The sequence below is a fragment of the Narcine bancroftii genome, chromosome 9 (assembly GCF_036971445.1).
Source record: "Narcine bancroftii isolate sNarBan1 chromosome 9, sNarBan1.hap1, whole genome shotgun sequence".
In the NCBI taxonomy this organism is placed as follows: Eukaryota; Metazoa; Chordata; class Chondrichthyes; order Torpediniformes; family Narcinidae; genus Narcine; species Narcine bancroftii.
This window is the reverse complement of record NC_091477.1, coordinates 88,533,660-88,558,946: the sequence shown is the minus strand read 5'-3', so window position 1 is coordinate 88,558,946 and position 25,287 is coordinate 88,533,660. Positions and strand designations below refer to the sequence as shown.

The window sequence follows — 25,287 nt, the reverse complement described above, 5'->3', positions numbered from 1 at the left end:
GAGGGGGTACATCTGAGTAAAGGTCTGGGAAAGTGAGCTTTTCGAGTAATAAGATGTGGGGGCACCTGAGAAACATATTTTGCATCTACATTCTTCATTGGAAAATCTCAAAGTCCTTGAGATCCATTACCCCCACATCGGGATTTTGGACATCTGCACAAAAAGGGAGCACGATAAACTCCAGTATGTTAGAAGTTCTGATATTGTGTAAATGGAAATTGTTCCGGTGACATTCATGTACTGAAGGAACATATTGGTTTGAAGAATTTATTTTAATGTATTCCTGTTTTTTAAATTCTTTTTACATAAAAACACAATAGAATTATTAATTCAAAACTAAATTAGATGATTGAAGATTCATGGACTATGCTTATAATTGGAATGCACGTTTACTGAGCTGTCTCACAGACCCATCAAACTCCATTTCAACAATTGTGGATCTATTCTGTGTTCAGAAATGCTTTCCTGGGAACTACCTTTTATAAAGAGGAGCTCTTGATGTAAAATATGTCAAAAGTACCATTGCAAATTGGAACATTAAATTTGGTTCTGCACTGGACAATAAAAATACTAAACATGGTAAAAACGCAGGGAATGATTTAACCAAATGGTCTTACAACTTATTAGTACACCCATGAGTTAAACCATCAACCTTACTTTGAAGTTACACATCAACATTTGTCAACATGCACCTAAAAGCACTTTACAACAGTCTGATAATTGTTATACAACTGCAGCTGTCAAAAATAATTAACTCTTCCATCAGTAGTAAACTCAACACTGCTTTCAGGAAGCATAAGAACAAATGTTGAATAATCTCAAAAATTAAATCTGGAATTCAAGGTTGGGCTCATCCCTCAAGATGTATCATCTAAAATATTTTGTTATTTATCAGAGTCAAAGCTTCAGAATGTAGAAATCTCTTGCCGAAGGAGCATTCAATGAAATTGTCTTTCCTAAAGGACTAAAAGGAAAACAGAAGCAGAGGTTCATTACTCTGGGCAGCTCTTGTGTGTATGCTGCCTTATCCAATGCCTGGAAATAAATGCTATCTTTTGCAAGGAGGGAATGATACTTGGTATTAGGCAAGAAAAATAAACTTCCAAAAGGAGAAAATAATTTACTCTCGGCTCAAGCAAGTATTTTTATTGCATTGGATTCATCAAGGCATTTGCTGAAAAATAATGATTTTCACCTGTGACTGTTAAAACCTGCAAGTATATGTCAGTGGGCTCGTGCAAACATACATCGTGTATTTTGGTATTAAGGATGCATTTTTGTACTTGAAATTAAGTTTTAACTGACAGCCTCTGTGTACAATTGATTTTAATTTCTCGAACTACGTAGGATTTTTTTAAAAAAAGGTGAACTGTTTTATAAAGATGCAACGAATTAAGGAGGTTGTGCCACACCACCAATTGAAGATTATTCTTTTTTATGACATAATCCATGCTTCTATTTATAGTTATTTAACCTGACCAGAATAATGCTTTGAGTGTTTCTTAAAGATAAAAAAAAACCCTCGAACCACTTTATTTTCCAGGCAAATTCACTGAAATTATGTACAAATATAAATAATGTAATTAAAACAAAGGAGCAAATGGAATTGTATTAAAACTTATTAAAAAATGAAACAATGAAGTCATCAAAACTTTAAAATCTATCTTTTATATTTTGTACTTTAACCAGGGTGGAAGAAGACAAGAATGGTAAATTCAACAGGACATGAAATGTGAAAATGCTCAACATTTCACAGAGCAGAATAAATAAAGGATGATCTGGGATCATCTGATATCAATACTGTCAAATAATTGCTTTTCAAGCAGTGCAATGTAATTCCTTTTGTTGAATGTTCATAACCATTAATTATTTAATTCTGGTCATTTCCTGATAATGTGAAAGCAACAAAATGTTGAAATAACTGTTTCATATTACTCTTATTTCTGCAAGATATAATGACAAAAGAACTGTGTTGTCATTTGCTTTATTTTATGTACAAATTTGTCACAGTTTTACTGGAAATATAAAGCAGAATGAATATCAGAATCATTAGTAATTAGTAATACTGAAAAACATAACATGCTTATAATTGATTGGAAATTATATGGCTTGAATAGCCGACAATATTGTTGCCTATTCCAAAGCTCCTCTTGGCCCATCTGATTAATTTACCATAAACCAGAACATAGCGTGTTTACAAGGTACCAGTCATTAAGTACCATCTGCTAGCCATCTTCAAACACCCTGTAACCACATTCAATGAGCCTGTCAGGAGAAGTAACACAGACATTACAGGCTATACCATTTTTGTCAGGCAGGCCAAGTCAGAGCTATGCTTACAATAGGCAGCTCCCTTTCTCAAATACACAGGGCTAGATATGTAATTCAATGCTCCATTTACCCTTGCCTCACAGGAGATTTTTGCCTCCTAATTGATAGAAATTAAGCCATTAATCAAGCCACCAGCCATCATTCAGCCCAGAGAAGATGAATACAAACTTTCATAATAACCACCTTCACCATTTTAGTGCTCATTAGCATTAATTTTTAATGCAATTATGCTATTCTTTTACGCTGAGCTCATAAATTACAGCTCTTCTGTAGCTGGTTGGCCTTGTAAAATCTACAGTAATGCTTTGTAGTCTGATCTTAAAGGCAATTACTGACTTCTTCTATCTTTTATCTCTCTGTCTGCCCAATAACCTTCTACTACTGATTTATTCCAATCCTTTCTTTCTGTTTGCTTTTATTTTCTGCTCATTGAAATACTTTGTATCTAAGGTACAAAATTCATTAAAATTCAAAATAAAGTGGGGATTTAAAGAGCTTGTCTGCAACTGATTGTTATGTAGAGTTTAAATTTTATAATTGGTAGTTTTACATCATAAAAGGGACCAAGTCACCTCGCTCTTAAAGTAAAATTAAGACAGAATGATTTAGATTATATTCACCAAGAATAGCAAAAACAAAATACAATGAATGTTTATAATATATGCTTCTGTTCCAAGCTATTACAAAATTCTGTTGGTAAATATTTTTCAAGTAATATTTGATGACAAAAATCTGTTTCATTGAGCTCTTCCAATAAAATTGTTAAAACATATCTATTTTATATTTTTGTTTCACATTTCTTAGCACACATTGAAAAAAATTGGACTGTTCATTTCCATCTCCCTCTCTGGAAACTATCTTGCCAAACTGTGCCAAAGGAAAAAATGCCATTCGTTTTGATGCAGGGCTGAGCTTATGGACTGCTTACTTCCAATTCTGTGAGATTGTCCCTCTCTAATCCCAGTCCTGTCTGGAACTGGGACCCTCATCCATGTCACTGTGATGAGGAGAGTTGACTTTTCTCTAGTTCTTACGGTCAGCCTCTCATCTTCCACCGAACATAGGCATAAACATGTCCAAAACACAATCGTTCTTATCACAACAAACCTCAGACAATGCTCATCATTCATTCCTGATCTCATGGAGATGGCTTTAAGTTTCAATTTCTCCACAGTATCAACCCTTCTTTCAGCCCTCCAGCTGTGCAAGACATACACATTTTCCAATTCCAAACATTTCAATATTCTCTCCCTCCTCACCCCGCCAATGATGGCAGGTTTGCCTTCTGCAGCCCAGACAGAAAGGTCTGGAATTCTCTCCAGATTTTTCTTGAAATCCTTTAATTAACCTTTCGATCATCCCACTATCAACTGATCCTTTCGTCTGATACCAAATACAGTATGAATATTTCCCATGAAACTCCTCAGTTATTTTGCAATGTCAACTGGAAATAAAATGCAACAAGGTGTTGTTGAAAGTTCTAATGTGCAGTTGCAACAAAGTGTTAATTAAATTCAAAAGGCAGTCTTGCAATGTGCGCTTTGGTAACAAGAGACAAGTTAATCATCCCAAGCTTACCTTGATCTTGAGCCTCACCTATTTGCCACATACATGGTCAATAGTTTATTGACTACAACACTGGGCATAACTCTGAGAAGTTAAAAAAAAACAAATTTTCTCTTGCTTTGAGCAAGATTTAATAATGAGAATCAAATTATAGTTTGCTGTCATCTGGACATTTTAGCTAGTTTCTGAAAGTTATCTGAAAACTTCATATCAAGTAAAATTATGGGATCAATGATCTCAATGTTTTTCTCCATTTTCTTCAATATATTCAAGGACCTTGGAATGCTAAATAGTGGAATGAAACAAAACAGGTAATTTGAGAAGAAAGTTACAGTTTAGAAGGTTTTGTGATAACGTCAAAAAGGGAATGTGGGGGCAAGACTGAGTTGTGGATCTCACCCAAGGAAAGGAGACCCAAATTTTCAAACATGTTCATTGTAGTAAAATTTGTTAATACTCGCCAGTTGGCCCTTCATAACAGAAGCAGTAGTTAACAACCATGGCTTTGTTTGAATCCTTGCTCAATGCAGAACACATCTCAATCAATTAACAATTTATTAATTACAAAATATCTGCAATACTGTCAAATTATGAACATTTACAATTTTAATTGTATAAGAATCTTCCAGGAAAAGACAAATGCAATAGACTTGAGGAGTTTGCCAACTGGCGAGTCACGTACGATTATTTTGCTTTGTAGTTCTAGTTTAAAAAAAAATCACTATGTTTGAAGAGGATAGTTGAGTTACTTACTTGTAGAAATTAAGATTATTAGGTCTCTTTCCATGTGAAAGATTTCTATGATTCTATAATTGATTTCTGATTCTGCATAATTTCACAGGATGTGGAGGTTAACTTGATTATTTGATGTCAACCAGTCTAGAATCACAAATATACCGAATGGCAAAATACTGGAGATTTCCTTTCCTGAAAGATATTTGTAAATTAGGTGGATTGGTTAATGAGAATATACCGTACAGCACCTAAAAGTTTGAATATGCCTGGGATTGTCTGATCTCGGAAGCTAAGCAGGCTCAGGCCTGGTCAGTACTTGGAGGGGAGACCGCCTAGGACCACCAGGTGCTGCAGGTTTTTGTGGGGGGGGGGGGGGGGGGCAATGGACAAAGTGGCAACTCTCTGCCTGCCTTACGGTGGACAAAATTTAAAGAATTTAATTTATTTTACATTCTAACAGTAGTATAATGTGACAATAATGGAATCTTTACTTTTATCGTATATACTCGTTCGTGTAAGTGTTACATTTTTTTGGTCCACTTTTTTGGGCCAAAAAAGGGGGGTGGGGTTGACTTTTTCATGGGTCAAACATGACCTCATGAAGTACCTGCCTCATTCAAGGTGCTGGAGCTCGCTTGGCTGGGACCAGGAAGTAATCCATAATTGGGGCACCAGGAGTTCAGATGGGTGGGCGGTTGGGGTGAGGAACCGTGGTGGGAAGTTGGGATGGACAGGCAGCCGGGGCATCAGGGACTCGGATGGGCAATGGCTAGGATGAGGATTCATGCCGAGAGCTCAGATTGATGGGCGGTCAGGTGAGGATCTGCAGTAAGGAGTTTGGATGGGCAGGCGGCTAGGGTATTGAGGGTTTGGATGGGTGGCAGCTAAGGTAAGGATCCACTGCTGAGAGCTCAGATGGGCGGGTGGTTCGGCAAGGATCCATGGTCGGGAGTATGGATGGGTGGGCAGCTGGGGCGTGGGTTAGGATGCGTGGGCAGCCCGGACGTCGGGAGGGCAGATGGCTGGGGCGAGGGTCCGTTCCTGGGGCATCGGAAGCTCTGGTAGATGCTCGGCCAAGGTGACGGTCCTTTGTTGGGGGCATTGGGAGCTCAGATCAATAATTACACGAGTATATACAGTAGTTGTCTCAAGGTCACAATTAGAGATAGAGCTCTTTTATTGCAAATCTGCTTAAATATGAGTTAAATTGTTGATACAGTGTAGGTCCTCAACTTCCAACCTACACAAGTTACATGCACCCACACATACGACCAATAATAAAAAAACACATTATTAAAACTACAGTACAAAAACATATTTGGTATTAAAAGTACTGTATACAGTGGTCTCTGCTCCCAGCGGTAGCCCGAGCTACATCCAATCCGAGTTACGACCAACTTGTCAGACCCAATTATTGTTGTAAGTCAGGGAATACCTATATATGTGATTTTAACTCATCTATTTAAACCAATCATCCAGGCTTCATCACACTTGACCAGCACATCGCATGAGAAAATAAAATACAATAAACATGACAATTAGTTCTAATTATTTCTGAAATGTTGATGTTTTTTAGATAATTTTCTAATCCTCAAGTAAAAGTTGAAATATTAATAAATGTATTTTAAACATTGCACAATAGAGTTGATGTTTTAGTTTCCGAAAACTTTTGGTACAGAAAAAAATGTCTACATTGTTGTTCAATTTTATTTTTCTCAGCATATGACATTGTAAACCTGGATATAATGTTTCTGTTAACTATATTTTAGGGCACAATGTAGGCTACAAATGATGACATGTCAATATAACAAAACAGTTAAAGCAAGATAATTGGAAATAAGTGAAGTAGGTCAATTGGTCCTTCAACTCTGCTTAGCTATTCAATAAGGTAGCAACTGTACCAACTTTCTTAAATCCACCTTCTCATTCTCTCCCCTTAACATGCTATTCCCCGCATGATTAAATAGATGTCTCAGCTTTGATTATATTAAAGGATTAATCCTCCTCTGCTCTCTCCAACAAGTTCCAAAGACATTCAACAGTTTTATTGAAGAGATTCCGCTACACTTCAGTCTTAAAATAGGTGCCGCCTTCTTCTAAGACTATAAACTCGAGTCCAAGATTCTCCCATGAAGGAAAACACCTTCTCAATATTTACCCTGTTGTTATGTACTCTCATTTTTTAGTTCATTTTCATTTTTTTTGTGGATTGTCACTTTAAGAGAACAAATTTAACAAAGCCTTGCAGGCATTGGTGAGTGACGGTCAACTGAGAGCAGGTTGAGGACAGTGCGTTTCTAAATTGGATACATTCTAAGAGAGAGGAAGGGGCCCTGGGAAAACCCAGGTGCAGAGACCATTTGATCAACAGACTCAAGTTTGAGTACAGTTTTGCTCAGGGGCCATTTTAAGGATGTATTCCTGCAGAGCAGTGCTCTTGGAAGTAATACAGTACTGAATGTGGCCTTGTATGTAGTTATAGACAATCTGTCTGATTTCCCCATGTTAGAGGGGAATGAGTGTGGCCATCTTGAGGAGTCAGTTCTTGGAGAAGCATTCTTTGAATGTGGCCTCATGTGGTGATTGACAGTCTCTGATTTCTCCAGGTTATAGGGCAATGAGAATATCACTCTGTGACCAAAAAGTGAAGGTCACTTTGATCGGCTGACCCATGGAAAGGGTTCTGGAAGCAGAAGAAATACTGTGTTTGGATTGTGACCATTGTTACTTGAATTCGGCTAACCCACGGAAAAGGTTTTGGAAGCTTTATGAGCAACACTTGCTTTGTGTCTCCTATGCCAAAGAAGAGGGAAGTTTTGGTTGTCACTTGTCTAAAAAGGACATTTCACTGGGAGCACCTGGACAAGAGTATCATGAGTTAATAAACATTCTGTCATCCCCGGTCCCTCCCACCCACTTCATGAACTGCTTCACATCCATCCAAGGCCTGCGTGTCGCATCCATCCAAGGCCTGTGTGTTCCATCCATCACATCAATTTCAACCCTTCGTGTCGACACTGAATTTCTGAGATGGAACTTTGAACTGCCTTTCGAGAATTGTGCCTTAAGCTGTAGTGGCTTGAGATATTCCACTCGCACATAAGTATATTCGCGCATAGTTGGGGATAGTTTAGATAAGTTAGATAAATGAGATAAAATGTTATATTGCTTATTCTTTTCTTTGGCTTGGCTTCGCGGACGAAGATTTATGGAGGGGGTAAAAAGTCCACGTCAGCTGCAGGCTCGTTTGTGGCTGACCAGTCCGATGCGGGACAGGCAGACACGATTGCAGCGGTTGCAAGGGAAAATTGGTTGGTTGGGGTTGGGTGTTGGGTTTTTCCTCCTTTAACACTGCCTGGGCTAATTTCTATTGTGGCTGCCTGGTACGTAGCATTGTCAAATCCCATAACAATCAAGTATGTTTGAAAATAGTGATCTGCTTAGCCTCTTTGCTTTTCTGCCCATAAATTGCAAACAATTTCCTAAGTGATTCAAAACCCTGAACTTCAATAATGGAATGAAATAATAATTCTGAACATCTTGGAGATCTTGGCCTTGAAGCTATAAACACTGCAATATGTCTGTATTCCAATAACATGCAATATAAAACCTATCCCAAAACTGTTCTTTCATTTCACTTCTTTTCTGTATCTTTTTGTTAATAACAAATCAAAAATACTTAACTGACCAACACCCCATTACAGTGAAATACAAGTTCTTGCATTGTAATGAGTCACATTTGAAACTATACAAGAATTAATAACCCATCTGCTTCAATGAATGTAGTGAACATGTCTCCACAGCATAACAAAAAAAATCACCTCTTGGAATTAACCTATTTTATGGAGAACAGTAATTATTACTGTCATAAATAAACCTTTTCAGTTCTGTAAATATTATTGCCAAATTTAACTGAGCCATTTGTTTGAATGAGAGATATTGGTTCTGTAAAAACATTAGTATTAATGTATACCTTCAGATTTTCAGAAGTACAGTGTATACTTTTAAAAGATCTTATAAAAGCTATCTTTAAAAGCTATCTTATAACAAGCTATCTTTTTCTACATAACTTGTTCCAATGAGAAATTTTGGAGGGTGACTTGACCACTTGTTCCTATGTTCAGACAAGCGAGTGTAGCTGACCATTTAGAGTTTGCAGAACTGGATCGCGGTTTTCTCCTGGGGTGACAAATTGGTGACTTCTCAACATAATAATTGATTTGCTGCCCCAGGGGACTTGTCAGGAATTTTTTCTTCTCTTCTTGATAAGCATCTCATTACTGGTCCCAGCTGTAACTCTGACCTGAAACTGGAGTTTTGGGTTGGAGTGGGCTCTGAGGTTACAATAGATCACAATCTTCCCCCCAACCCCCCTCCAATAATGTTGAGTTGGTTTTTTTTCCAGAAGTCGAACAACTCTGGCAGATAGGAATTATAACTGGGCTTCCCATGAGAGGAAGGAGAATGGTACAGGATGGCTGGAGGTTACGATTGCAGAAATGAACATCATTCATTTTGGTTGAATTTTTGTGATTATAAACCAAATAACAAAGTTTTACTATGAACCAGGATAGATGACTAATTTTCATATTCAGAATTTTTTGGAGAAGCCGATTCTCACAACCACCCTGAAATGGATGTTCCAATAAGGAATCTTGTGTATAATTTCAATCACTCAGTGAAACAGATAGATTAATGACTATTAGTGTCGAATTAAAGGACAGTTTGTTCTGTTGAGAGTTTCTGAAATTATTTGACAGTTGTGTTAAATGCGTAGCCAGAGCAAAACTGTAAAAACTGGATCTGAAGTGCAGAACAGAATCAAATCTTGATTGTTTAAAAATGCAGCTCCATTTTGTCAAAAACCTTTTCAAAATCATAAATATTTTGTTTAAAATATCCAAATAACTTCTGGGAGAAGTTGTTGTGAGATTCTTTGCAGCAGCTTTTGATAACATTTTTTAAAATTGTGTACAAATGCAATTAAATTTTGAGAATCATTTTTAACCTGCTGGCAACACCAATTCAAGCAAAGCCCCCAAGATCACAACTACTATAAAATGTTGTATTGCTTCTGCTCCTTCACCTTTTGTCTTTTATCATTTTTTGAGCACTCAAAGAGCAGAGGGAACTCAGCAGTCAGGCAGCATCCATGGAATGCAATAAACAGTTTACGTTTCGGGGTAAAAGGCCTTCATCAGGAGTGCATTCCGTGGATGCTGCCTGCGCCATCGAGTTCCTCCAGCATTTTGTATTGCTCCATTTTTCCTGCATTTGCTGACTTATAGTTCTCCATGCCTTATTCATAGTTTTTTCAACTTGCTCATTTTCAAATATTTCTGTGCCCACAACCTTCATCAAAATCCATATGTTCCCATTTGTATTTTTCCTTGATGAAGAAAACTGAATTACATTCAGTAAACATTAATGTCCCATGGTCTTTGATGAAAACAATATGGTTGATTAAACACAAGCAGGTAACTATTCATGTTCACATGGAATAAGAGGAAGAGAAAAGCACGTGAATAAAATCTGTGAAGGCCACTGGATTCTTGATTGGGAAAGTACATAAATTTGGAATCTCAAATTATTTTTCATCAATTCCACTGGAACTTCAGAAAGAAAAATAGTGCATTTTTGTCAAACTGGAATTTGTACAGTCTGCAGGGCAAAAACCAACAGCTATTTTCAACAGCACTCTCTACTTAACTCTTTTATTTACTCACATGGTTGAGAATAATTTAAATCGGGGTCCCCAAATCTTTTAGACCATCGATCCCTTCATGAAATCCTTGACCCCTCATAGACCCCCAGGATTGTAGAAAAATAAATAAATAAATAGCTTGATTCATTAATAATCAAGTAGATGTACAGTTCCCAAATGCATCAGTGAGGGAAACAGCATACAATATGCATGGTGTCCGGGCCTCCAAGCAACAACCCAAACTTTGTTATAACATCCCAATTGCCAGGTAACAAATTTGTAAATTAAGCAAGCAAGTGACTACAATAACAGTAAAGAAAAAAAACCTTTGGTTCTGGCTGGGAAAATGCCAAACGGAGTTGGGTGCAAGTTTTCAGCATCGGCAACGAAGATTCCATCCTTAACATCGGGTGCGGTGCTGTCCGCATTGAAGAAGTCGCTTTGGGCTCCTGGACAGGTGCAGGGACCTCAGGCTCCTGGCAAGGGCAGGGACATCGGGCTGCTGGAAGGAGTGGGGGACTCCACAATTCTTTCGACCCCAGAGGTTCAAATGACCCCCCCCCCCCCAACCAGCGTTTATCAGCCCTCTTTTGACTCCCTGGCATTTTTTGACCCCTGGGATAATCCCTTCAACCCCTAGGGGTCGATATTGACCACTTTGGAGACCCCTAATTTAAATGAACATTCTAATTACACAGCTTATTTCCTATTGAAAAAATGAAATGTTTATTTCTGTAATTTTGTTTTGTTACTCTACATTAAAATAATACTGGCTTAATATTAATAGTTATGAATAAAATTAAGGGGTACACCTTTCCAGTCTTTACTGAGTTTAAATTCTCTCGAGAAAATTATTATAATGTTACAATGTTTTGAAAAAACACGTACAAATTTTCATGACTTCTACTTGCAATCTAATTTGGACCACTATCTTGATATTTCAACACAATACTGCGCAAAGAAACATCTACTTCATTAAAGACTTGAACTTTAAAAATGTTACCCTAAAACCAGGGGTCATCTTATATGCCAAGTATAAAATCAAAAGTTTTTGACAGCAAAGTCTCAATGCTCCCCTGCAGCAAGTATACAACACAATGCTGGACAGTGAAGTCTCAGTGCTTCCCGAGCAGCAAATAGACAATGCGAATCTTGGCAGCAAAGCCTCAGTGCACCCCATGCTGTCTGTCTACCAAGTCCGACTGCCATCAGCCCTGTACAGGCTTTAAATGGCCTGTTAAAAGAGCTGACGGTGGTTTATTTTAAAATATGCTAATAAAATTTAAATCTTTACTGGGTAATTTGGTTTTAAAATATTATGCCAACATCACTCCACTGGTCAGTGGTAAATGCCAGTCTTGGGATAATCTGAGGCATCGATTATAGCTCAAAACCTACACTAAGTGGAAATTCTGGGATAATCTTTTACAAGAGTCGCGATATATGTCTTTATATAGGGTACTTGTCTGGTACAGGGATTCTCAGCATCTGCTGAATCATAACCAGGCTACCTGAAATCAATGAAAAGAATCTGTATTTTTTTTGCTGAAATTAGTGTCATGGTCATTTTCATTAAAAACAAGGCCAGTCTAGCAGAGAGGAAAACAGCAGATTTAAGTTCTGAGTTATCCTCTGCATGGTCACATTGTGCAAATTAAATGTGCAAACTCACACTGGAGGTTCTACCCCATTACATTATACCTGGACATGGCAGGTTCAATCTGGACACCATTTCACTGGGGTTATGAACAGCTTTCTGCAGGGGATGCAAAGCATTTGAATGAGACTAAACTGCCTCTGCACCCAAAGTAGCAGGTCAAGCACAGACACTCATGAAAACAGTGGAGGAATATCACGCAAAATCAGCTAGTCAGCCCAGTACTCAAAAGGTAGATCTGCATGGCACCAGCATTTGCCGATCCAACTTAAGGTTATTGAAAAAAGATGGTATTTTGATTGATAAACATGAAAGAAGAAGAAGAAAACACTGTTTTGGGAGGGATAAGACACCATGGTAAACATGAACAGGGTATTACCAAGAAGTTACGATTTTTTCAAGTAAAAATTAATGGTACATGAATCTTCAATAAATGATCTTGTGTTACCAGCCAGGTGGTCTTATTATTATTTGACAGGTTAAATGATCTGGCCAAAACACAATATCCAAGATTCATACATTTGAATGAATCTTCAGTATTTCAAATTCTCACACACACACACACACACACACACACACACACACACACACGCGCGCGCGCGCAAAACAGGAAATCCAAGATTCATACATTTGTATGGATCTTCAGTATTTCAAATGTTCAAATTTCCTTCAGACCCCCCCTTAGATTATTTTTGTTCCATTAATTATATCGTACAACTCTATCATTACAAACCAGAGGAAAAGGACAAAAGTCTGAACACTTACAGAAACTGAAGTCCATAAAAACTTGCAATGAATGAAAATACACACATTTAACAAAAAAAATGCTTTTAAAATTTAACTTATTTGTATATGTTTATAAATTCACCCATCTAACTATACGTTTGTAATGAGGAACTTCCTAGAGCACTGCTCACCTATTGGAGAGAATTAAAACCGATGAACAGAAGATGACAGTGATAACATAGAAATACTGGAGGAACTCAGCAGGTCTCACAGCTTCCATTGGAGATAAAGATATATTACTGATGTTTCAGGCCTGAGCACTTCAAGGTGTGAGCAAAAGTAGGTAGGTGCCTGAATTAAAAGGCTGTGGAGAAAGGAAGAAAGATAGGTCAGGAGACAAAAGGTTAAAATTGATCGAGGAGGGGTGGCTCTGTGAATGCAGATCTGGAGGAAAGAGATGGAAGGAAAGAGAGAGGTAGAGGGAGAGGAAAGGAGAAACAGGGATAGATGGGAGAGGGGCTAATGAAAACCAGAGAAGTCAATGTTAATGCCATCCGGTTGGAGAAGGCCCAGAGAAGTGTTGTTCTTCCAATTTGTGGGTGATCTCAGTATAGCACTGCATGAGATCATGGAAGGATATGTCAGCATGGCATTAGGGCAGGGAAATGAAATATGTTACTACTAGGATAGCTGCGAGATTACACAGCTATTGCAGAGGACAGAGTCAAGGTGCTCAACGAAGCAAAAGAATGACTTTATACTTGGCTTTGAAACACTGCAAGAAGTTACTTCACGAGCACTCAATATTTGAGATTGCTTGCAACTGAATAGCAAACCAAGACTTCAAAATTAGCTTCATAACTGATTTAAGGCAAAGAAAAATGGTGTATGCAATCTTGGAAATAAAGACTTAGTATGTGACAGCATCTTTCACAACCTTTCTGAAGTACTTTTCTTGTACAATAGGAAACATGATAGCCAGGTTGTGCACAGTCAGCATCTTAAACAACCATATAACCATATAACCACTTACAGCACAGAACAGGCCAGTTCAGCCTTACTAGGCCATGTCGTAACAAATCCCCACCCTCCTAGTCCCACTGACCAGCACCCGGTCCATACACATTGTGATCATTATCAGATAACCTGAAATAGTGAAGCTAGATGAAAGCTAAACAACCCCAAAGTGACTTCCCTATGCCATCTGATCTTTCCATCTACTGGGAGAACCATGATGCCCTGGTTTAACATCATATTCAAAAAGCAGCCCTTGTGACAATGGAGTTCTCCCTCAGTACTGCACTGGTCTGTAAGTCTTGCTTAAGTCTCTGGAGTGAATTCATAACCTCACATTATAAACTCATTTACATTCATGAACTGGATTGATCAGAACCTTCCAATAATAACATCAGCATTGTTCGGGTGCAAATTTTCATAAAAGCCAATATTTGGTTTGCCTGTTGTAAATAGCTTAACATACCTTTATTTTGAAATAATTTAAAATTAAGTTAATTATTTATATGGGATCTTTGTTTTGCATGATGTCACATAATTAAATGCTTTTGTATCTCTTCTACAAGAAATTAAAAATTTAATTTCAAGAAATCTATTTTTCATTGGAACATAGATGTTAATCATGAATGAAGATGCAATAAATTGTAATAAATATGGTCCAGTGGTGATGAGATAATAGTCGTAAACTGAACTGCCTATAATACTGACTTGTCTTGGCAAATGCATCAACTGTGTACAATAATGAAGAGCTATTAAGGCTATTGATTTGCTGATTTCAATTGATAGCTTTCAAGCTAAGGTTGCACATTAGGATTTGCATGAGTAATGCCCAGAAGGAAACAGCACTGACAAGTGCAAACCTCTATTTGCATTTCAGAAAATATTAATTGGTAGGCGTGAAGAACCATAAAAAAATGTACTGGACATTAAAAACACAACTTCCCTCAAGCTACAAACTTCCAAATGATGTGGATTGGCAAAACATGATTAAAAAAAAGTTTAGTACCTAAACTGAAAAAAATCGTGTAATTGAAGGAAAATCAGGCTGCCTGTCAAATGAGTGGCTGACGTGACATCATCAGTTGTAAGGCACTTCTGCAGTTAATAGTTGTCTTTGTGTAAAATAGAAATCAAGTCCAAATACAAACTATTTTTCTTAAATTTAAGATTTTCCTTCAGACAATAGTTGGTTTCCGTGGACAATACTACTTGTGAAAAATAATAATTTGGGGTTTGGTTAGTACAAATGCACACTCGTAATGTCAGAGCCATTCTTACTGAAAGATTCTCAACCCATTCAACCTAATTGCAAGGAAATAATATGAGAAAATAAAGATGCAAGAAGAGTTGTAATACCAAGTAATCAGTTCCCTTATTACTGCTGCTTATAGGAAATGAATAACTGACCCAAAGGGAATGCTCTTTAATCTGACCCAAATAAAAATGCAAAAATGTTCAATAACTGTCCATTTAATGAAAGCATCTATCGGTCAATTGAGAAACATTTATAGATGAAGAAGTCCAGAAATGCCCTGTAAATAAGATCTTGATATCATGGGGGTTGAAAACCTTTCTCTCAACTTCAAAAGAGAGCCTCAGTGAGTGCTGAGAGAGTGTGGTGTAGGCATGTAACCGAGGGGGAGAGAGAGCGAAAAAAAAGAAGAAAAAAAAAGACCCTGGTAGTGAATCATCAGAGGTTATTAAACTCAGTGGGGTCTGAAAACGGGTGTGGAAATGACAATTCTTGCTACCCTCTAATTAGCGTGATTAGAGAATGCAGACATAAACTATGTTGCTGAGTGTCTTCATGCCTCCACAGAGGGCCAAGAATGTTCTGGCTCATATCGATGAAAGCTAACCTGCAATACTTTAAGCAAAAGTGGAACAGGTGGTGAAAACCACATGGAAATTCATTCTGATATGGACAAGAAGATAATCCCATAACATGTAGGAAGCAAGCCACAAGAAGGGCTTTGATGTGGAGGAGCCTCAACGAACTTCCAAAGGACAGACACAACTGGGAAAAAAAAAACTGCTAAAGGAAATCGGCAGGTTAAGCATCATCTATGGAGGCAAAGGGATAGTCAAACCATGAAGAGACAATTCTCATCATCAATGTATCAGCTATTGATAAAGCTGACTTCCTGATCTCACCATTTCTTCCAATTCAGATGCTGCAGATGGTTTGTATATCACTTATCTTCATTCCATCTACAGTATTTCTTACTCTAATGCCTTTCTCTTACTTGAGAACTCCAATTTACTAAGGCAGGAAAACTGTAGTAGTGAAGAAATATTGTTAACTGCAGGCACCAGCTCTGACACTGAGAAAGAGGAGGTTTCCAAGCCTGGATCTAGATGGGTTGAGACCCTGGGCATGAGTATCCAGAAGTCTGAAGAGGAAAAAGAGTAACTCGGGTATTCATTTCCTATCACCTCCCAAGAGGGCAAGTTTCCATACTAATTCTGGAGCACCAAGATAAACATTTCAAAGGAGCAGTCTGCAGGAGAAGACTGACACCCATGCTTGTGCAATACTCAGGAATATGCAGTGCCAATGTTGTAATGGGCTTTCCACAGAACTTGGTCTATTCTTTCTAGCGTGAAATCTGTGCCAAAGATTAATAGACACCAAGATCACATCATAATCACAGAAAGTAATGGGCAGTTTTTCAGCTTCCACTGCAGAAACAAGCCATTATCTGGGTGCTACAATGAGCGTTCAGAGTTTTGCTCATCTTGCAGTTCATTTATTTGTTGTGATCTATTAAACTCAGCTACCAGTGTTCAAATATGTAACCTCTGGAGCACAATTGCATTGACCTCCGTCAGGATGACAGTGTTTGTCCTTCCAACCTTGTGCCAACAGCCCCCTTGCTGTTGTCATCCCAGAATGCATTATTCATGCTGAGTTTTTTGGGTGCAGTCCTGTTTGACAAAGTCTTTCATGGACATCTGCATTGTCTTTGACAATAATTCCACAGTCATTCTGCTACCACTGGGGTAGCACTCCATAGGGGGCACTAAGACGGAAAAAGACAAACAGATATCGCGGGACAGCCAAAGGTAATCAGTGGATATTCATTGGAGTATTGTATAGTATATTTTGATATAAAAATGCTTCAGAATGTTGGATTTTGTGTTGGTTTTCTATTTGTGTATTAGGAGCAGGAAATAGGGAGAAGGTACAATGTACGACAGTTTTTGAACAGAGAGTGAGATTTATTGGTTTAGTGAGATAATATGTTCTCAAAGAGGCAAGTTATTACGGGACCGGGGAGGCTACTTACTCTCTTACTCTCTTTTTTCCTCTTGGATATTTGACGTTCATCTGGTGACAAAGGGTGCGTGTGATTGTGCTATTATGTGGGACACAATCGATGACCACAAGCACTGTAGAGGTTCTCCCTCAATGGTTTGGACTGCAGCACTGTCTTTCTTTGGCTTGGCTTCGCGGATGAAGATTTATGGAGGGGTATGTCCACGTCTGCTGCAGGCTGACAAGTCCGATGCGGGACAGGCAGGCACGGTTGCAGCAGTTGCAAGGGAAAATTGGTGGGTTGGGGTGGGGTGTTGGGTTTTTTCTCCTTTGTCTTTTGTCAGTGAGGTGGGCTCTGGGGTCTGCAGCACTGTATCAGCACAGTAATACTCCACTCTGAGGAAGTATGCAGAACGACATGGGTTTTGCTGCATACATCTTGTTTCGGTGCAAACTCGAATCATGAGGCACATCATGGTTTGATTTGATTTGCTGTGATGGCTTGAATGTAGACTGGATGTCCTCATCAAAATGGGATCTGGCACAATTTGCATAAATAATGTATACAGTGGATCGCAGACCATTTTAGAATGGAAACAGTATCTAGAGTTCAAAAACATATGCTATGGAACATGTGTTTAATATTTAGCTTTCTGCCAACAGTAATTCTGGTTATACACCTTTCCCCTGCCTGTCCATAAAATCATTCTTAATGAGAATCAATCAGCAGGACAATAGATTAAGATCACAGTCACAGCCAGATGCTAAAGCAACCTCAGGAGGTTGACAATGTACACAGCAGGTGGCTGAGTCAGCTTAATGAGGCCATGACATGTACACTGGGGAGGCTTTCAACTTCCACAAGCCCCATCTGTACAGACTAATGCTGTATTTACCTTATGGATCTGACATTGTTAGCAGATCCAAGTTTTAAGGTGTAAGGTGGTTCTGCTTGCATGTGGTGATTCCAAGGATCAACCAAAATCAATGGTTTCTCCAGCATTCTGGAAAAGCAACATGATTATTTTGAATTTGTCTCTGATTAGTTCAGTTCATACGTGGGATTGTTATGATCACTCCCCACAAGCCAGTTCTTTGTGTTCACACACACACACACACACACACACACACACAAAAATTCTGCCAATAAGCCCTCAATTTTAGCACCATAAAAATCCCATCAGAAAAAGCCTGATTTCCTGTGATAGCAAAGAAACACCCGTAAAATCTATATATGATATCAGAAGGAAAGTCTGCTCTTTTAACCAACCACAAATTGGCTGAATGGTTTATTCTGGTGGTATTCTGTCACCATCTTTGAGTCATAGAGTTGTACAGCATAGGAACAGGCCTTTGGCTCAATGCACCTGTGTCAGTTATATCTAACAATACTAATCCCATTGGCTGGCATTAATGCCATATCGTTTTATGCTTTTCTCAATCAATTTTTCAAAAATTAATTAAAAAAAAATTAGACATACAGCATGGTAACAGGCCATTTTGGCCCATGGGTCCATGCTGCCCAATTTACAACCTACAACCCCCGGTACGTTTCGAATGGTGGGATGAAACCCAAGCTCCCGGCAATAACCCATGCAGGCATGGGGAGAACATACAAACTCCTTAAAGACAGCACAGGATTCGAACCCCTGTCCTGATCTGTTCCCTGCATCATCTCCAAGCAAACAGCCATTAATCAGAAAATAAATAGGTGAATTTTAACTGGAAGACTATAGCACATGTAATTCTATGAATGAATCAATACTGAACATCAAACTACCTGGTAAATTACACCAATGTTCAGTTAGCTTCTGGTTCTCCTAATCTAAGGTATGGAACTTAGAAGGTGGCAGGCTAATTTATTAAATCATACTAGGTCACACAATTATTTAAAATCAATTACCCACTGCATTAAATATCAGTATGGTCCTGATTTGCTCTGTAAATTCTGCAAGGGCATAGTTTACAGGTGATCTGGTATTTTATAATTTGAGTTGTTTCACAACAGAAATGGGCTATTTCTGGTGGAAATGCATTAAAATTATACATCACAAATATTTAATATGAAGTTCGAAAGGTACCATCAATTATTCATCACAGTTGTTGAAAAAAATAAAACTGTTCTATTAAAGGTAATACATGATGTCAGTGCCTTTAGCTTTTATGGCTGATCATGGGCTTAGGTCATTGTTACACACTCACATTGGAATAAAATATACTTCAGTATTCCTGAGTAATTGAACAAGCAAATCTGACCTTTGACCAAATCTAATGAACTGAAATACATCTTAATATATTATCTTATCATCAGACATAGCACTTAAGGAATTGCACTTGCAAAATGTGACCTTTTCTGAGTTGAATGTCACTCCTATAAACTTGAACAGTCCCTCCCCAAAATTAATCAATATAAAACACAAACATTTAATATTTTGTATTATATCTAGTAATTTAGCATAATACACAAGATAAGTTCATAATTTTAGAACATATTGCTCCAAATAATTGTGATATTTTTTCAAAACTACAAAGATATTTAAAAAATGTGATTATTTTTCAATCAGGGTAAAATATCAGGGGTAAACTGATCATGTTTCAGGTGGTGTGAATTTCGAGCATGGACGAGCTTGGACTATTTTCGTCCACTTAGTATTCTGAGGATACATCATGGCATTATCCAAAACTGTGCATGACCAGCATTATGTAATAAAAGAAATATAAATAGCATTCATCTCCCACAAAATAAATCCACAAGTTGTAAGTAAGTCACTGTACATAAGTTTTTGGTTGATATGGATAAGTTGGGCAACTTATTTGTTTTCAACTCTATTTCTATGCGACAGTAAAAAAATTGCTACATTCTTTTTCCCAATCGCATTTCATTCACTTGCCCCAAATAATCCTTGGTCATAATATTGGGTTCAAGCAGATCTGATGAAAAAAGTGTAGTTTCATGCTTGTGTCCTCTGATATCATGATGGAGAATCAACAGTCTAATCTTGCCTGTTGCATCAGAGAATCAATCCTCTGGTGGATCCTGTGAAGGAGGAGAGCCAAGGATAATGAAGTGAGGAAGGAAGTGATTGCGATAGGGCGGAAAACAATTGATTGGACCAAAAGCTGGAAATAGTCTGTAATGGCACTGATGTACTACATCTTACAACAAATAAAGAATACATTCACTCATTTCTTATTATTCACTAGACACAACATTGCATTCTTCAACTCCCCAAACACCACCCTGCTAAACTCCTCTGACCTTCTCATTGGCTCACTCTCCTCCTGCATCTGAGATTCATAATATACTGACATTTAACACACCTGTGCATGCACGCTATTACCCCCATGCATCGCATCACTTACATCATGACCGGCTTCTGGCACCATCCCCGATGAAGGTATGTACAAGACTACGACAAGTAAAACAGTGAAGTTAGGAGTTTTAAAACAGATGTACAATTTTAGTACTATTCCTTTTAAAGTTCACATGTAGACCATGTTTTGTGAACAGAGAAAGCACACAGATGGCTTTGTTCCAGGCAGACTACTTTGCATTGGTCTCTCAAACATGCACCAAACCTCACAGTTGCTTATGTACAAAGTCTTAATTCTCCTAGTCTGTTACAGAAACAGGATTGCTTTTTATTTTGCTTTCACCATTTCAGCAAGTGGTGCATTTCTAACATAGAATTTATTTACACCTATTTTCATTCTCATGGACTCTTTGGTATATACTGTATTTCACTTGTGTTTCCAATTTCTGACCACTGTTTCATATTAAGAATCAGTTTATGATGTTCTGGTTTTAAAATGATGAACATATTTTTAAACAAATGCAATTTTGCATAGATCAGCCATTTCATGGATAAATAAACCAGAGGTTGAACATAAGAAATAGATAATTATAGGGCAAAAATTTAATTGTGCTCAATTTATACACACCCGAGTAAGGATTTATCAATATGATAATATATAGAACCTATATATGTGAAAAAAACAGCAATATGCTGAATTCATTAATATTCAATGGTCTCTAAGTAAATACTTTTTGTAATAATTAACAGAAAGAGGAATATTTAGTCAGGAATGTCCATATATGTGCAATCATTATTCTTGGTTTTGATTTTTATAACAATTTTGTATCCCAGCATATTCTGAAATTAGCAGAAAATTTTATTCATTTTTCAAATTCAGTTAATTTTGGGGGGGAAATGATCTGAAACCAAAGCACCCAGCTGTCAGAAAATAACATTATATTTCAATGTTAACTTTTATAAAATAATTTAATCGATTTCTTTCTGAGACATTTGGATAAGCAGAACTGATCATCAACAATATTACTCCTGAGTTAAACTATGTCTCACTCATTTAAATAAAAATTATACCAAACATTTCAACCTATTGTATCCCATATTTAAGTGACATGTGTTTTGAGATTTGCTAAATAAAAAACAGAACAGATGGCCATGAGTTTTCCACAAAGATGTAACACAATCTCTGGGTTCTGAAGAATGTCGAAAACCACAAGAGTAAAGTGGCCATGAAAGCCTTACATCTTGAAGCATGCATTAAAAAAACCACACACACCATGTCATATGTATTTGATTTTATTTGATGTTGCAAGTTGGTTGGTTGCATTGTTCAGCAATTGTCCCATGCATTCCATGCAAGTTAAAAGAATAATCATAAAATCTATGTTTTCTGGATAATTTCACTAACCTTGAGGTCAAAGAGATTATATTAATTTCATTTGTACAGTTCAAATGAACATAAATAAAAGATTAGAAACCAAACCTTGGTGTGTTGTAAATTATTTTATTTGCATATTTATTAATATTAATGTCCATATTTTCCCTAAGCACAAAACACACTGAGCTGTCACCAGAATATTTTGGAATGTTGCTGTGTTTTCAATATTTCAGAGCACAACTTGATAATCACCATTAACAATTTACATCCAAAAATGGCAATTTACCCAAGCCAAAAGTGACTTGAAATCATCTGTGCTAAATTCTACTTTAAACAAGATTAATTATGTATCTAGGCACAAAAAGATTAGATTCACAGCACAATTTCACCTTTCAAAAAATTCCACCCAAGAGAAGAACAGCTCATTTTTTAATCATATAAATAATAAACTGAATGGTAAATATATGTTCTTGAATGTTCAATGAGAAAAAATTATGAAAGGCGTTTCAAAAATTTCAAAAGAACTTCGTTTTATTTATCACTCAAGGATCTGCTAATGTACAGTAAAAGCCATTTTAAAAAGAGGAGCTTGGGAAATAAGCAGCAGATTGAATCAGGAATTAGCTCCTGAAATATATCCAATAACCTAGATTAATTGAAATAAAATTTTTCTAAAGTAAAGAAACACGCTTTACTAAAAATGATCAGTCACACATGGATAGTAGAAGAATTTGAATAGCAGCTTGGTAAATAGAACTATTCACAGTATTTCAGGATATAAAATAGACCGTACAAAGGCTATTCCTAAGGCTCAAATATGTGGCAGTAAGATTCCAAAAAAGGAAGAGGAAAGTGGATACTTATTGGATCCCCTGCTGCACTGATGAAGGCAGAAAGTGGTTGTGACAGAAGGATTCGATTCTACAGGCAATTAACAAGAAGCTAATGTAGTTTTGAAGTTCTCTTTGCAATACACGGGAATATTCTGCAATATAATATGACTGTACAAGCACGGTTTGCAAATAGCATTATAAAATCTAGGTGTTGAGTACACCTAATATGATGCATGTCAAAATCAAAGAAACTGCAGTGCTGGAAACCTGAAATGAAAACAGAAAATGAAGGAAAAACTCAGCAAAGCAAGCATGAAATCTTGAAACAGAGTTAAAATTTCAGGTTAGTGATCCTTCACTAGAATTGGGAAAGAGAAAAAGGTGATTTCAATTTGCATTTGGAGACAGGAGGAATCGTAATATTTTTAATATAATTATTGTGAACTCCAAGGATTAGTAACAATTCTTCCTCCAAAGTTAAAACCAAAAAAGTTACTATCTCCATCAGAGATTGTTCCCTCTCATTAACTCATTCTGATCTTAACTCTCTTAAAGACTTGTCTGATATTCTATTCTGATACAAGATCTTTCACTGGATTCTTTTCCAAAACTCCTCCTGGTCTTGATGAACACATCTCACCTTCTCTGATTTTATTCTAGCTTTCCCAGTCCAGGAGAAGTTCAATGCCTGAAAAGATCAACTCCATTCCCCTCGTGATTGATGATGCCTGCCTTGCTGAATATTTCCAGAATATTGTTTATTTTTAATTCCAGTCCTCTTTTATGGCAAACTGTGCAGAGAAAACAGAGCTTACTTGGTCCATGATAACATAACCACAACTTCAAGGGCACAAACTTCAACCTAACATGCACATTGGGTTAAATATGAAAATGACTGAAATATTTAGTCAAAACAAATTCATTATTCTGTGATGGATATACTTAAAAGAAAATTATTGCACTGTCATTTACAGGAAGTAACAGTTATTAATGTTGAAAAATTAGAAGTTTCTGATCAGATCAATGGCTCTCAACAGCATCTGTAACAAGGAACTTTAATATTTTTAAAAGCATTCTTGCAGAAAATTAATTAAATTTACCCTAATTAAGGGTAGTGGGCATTACTTCCCACTGGTGGAAAGGGTGCCTTTCCTGCCTGCACAGCAAATGTAATTAAGACTTGAAATTATATTTTTTAATGGCCAGTCATGGATTTACACATGACTGATGACAATTGAAGCCAATATAACTGACATGACGTAACATGGTTATTTTGTTTATTCAAAGATCCCCATGATTCATTCATGACTGCTTATTCTGTTTCCACATTGTTTGCTATATCAAGATTGAATGTGAGTAATTTATTAGACATTAGTCTGATAAATTTATTGTGATGTCATTTATTTTAAGATTTGCTTTTTAGTTTGTAGAAGCAAATAATTGACATTACTGTTGGAGGGAAAATAGCTTTGGAAGAAATGCCATTGTGGTTGTCTTATCCACAAAATACAGAAAAAACTCAATACACCAAAATGCCATCCATTCATTTACGTTCAGTCATCTGCAGTGACGGAATGTATCATGAAGAGAGCTGTCCAAACGGTGCTCATTAACCATTAATCTCAAGAAATCTTAACTTATCACTGCAGCTTTGGAGGGGGAAAAAACTGGATTCCCAAGGAGGGATGAGTGAAACTTCCCGTTAGCTTCAAAGTATTCACTTGAGTGTAGCATCAAAAAGTGTTGCTAAATTGATCATGAACAGCAGAGAAAATACCAGACTGATCTGAGTCATGTTCATTAATAAGCAAGATGCAGCTGTGATGCTAAAGTGCAGAGTATTACTTTCAAAATCTCTCAGGGAAGAGCCTCCATTAGACATCTTCAGCCACTTCATCCATTCATGCCTTTGCCCCACAATAAGATCCAATATGGGAATGTTTGTTGATCAGTGTACAGCTCCATGCACAACTCCTCAGATAATAAAGTGGACTATAATGCAGCAACTCGTGAACCATGTTCTGGCTTGACCAATAAGTAACAAGTAATGGTCATAACAAGCTATCCTATCCATCATGTGTGGCATTATAAACCCCCACAAAAAACGTCTTAATTTGGGAGACATTGGGCAGATTACCATTCATCAGAATTTCTACCTTGACTATCGTATGTCACGGCAGGTCACAAGCAGCATTTGCTTGTGGTGATCAGGTGATTCTCCTCTGATCTGTATCCCATTAGCTACACAAGGCACAAGTTAAGAGTATATTAAATCACTCTCTGCCTATCTGGATGAATCCAATTCCACTAACATCCAACTGGCATAATCTACATCCTATTCACATTGTTAAACTTCCTTTTCTACAGTTCACCATGCTGCAGTTGCCCCATCCACAAAATGTACTGCTACAACCAGATGTCAGCTTTTGACAAGTCTTCCAATGTCTGTAATCTCTACTACATAGACAACAAAGACTCTTAACACAAGGAAAAAAAGAATGCCAGCAACTTCCCTTGCAAGTCATTATTGTCCCTGGATCATCTCCCTTTTTCAGAGCTTTGTAAGAGCAGTGTCTCCTTGGAGATTGCCATGATTCAAGTGGTGGCTAACCAAAGAGAACTGCTGTAATGTCAGGCTGCATGGGGTAATTCATATGCAGTGGATCATGGCATCCAATGCTAAACTGCCTTTTTTTAAAGATTTTGGGCCCTGGTTTATATCACTGTCCTTGTGCCTGGTAATTGATAGACTAATTTGTGTTAGATGAGTTGA

At 37.3% G+C, this 25,287-nt stretch overlaps 1 protein-coding gene across 2 annotated transcripts in view; it reads right to left on the bottom strand.

Annotated features, from left to right (window-relative positions):
• Window positions 1–25,287, bottom strand: part of rsrc1 (arginine/serine-rich coiled-coil 1) — a 362,698-nt gene that overhangs the window by 11,570 nt on the left and 325,841 nt on the right. The window lies entirely within an intron of this gene.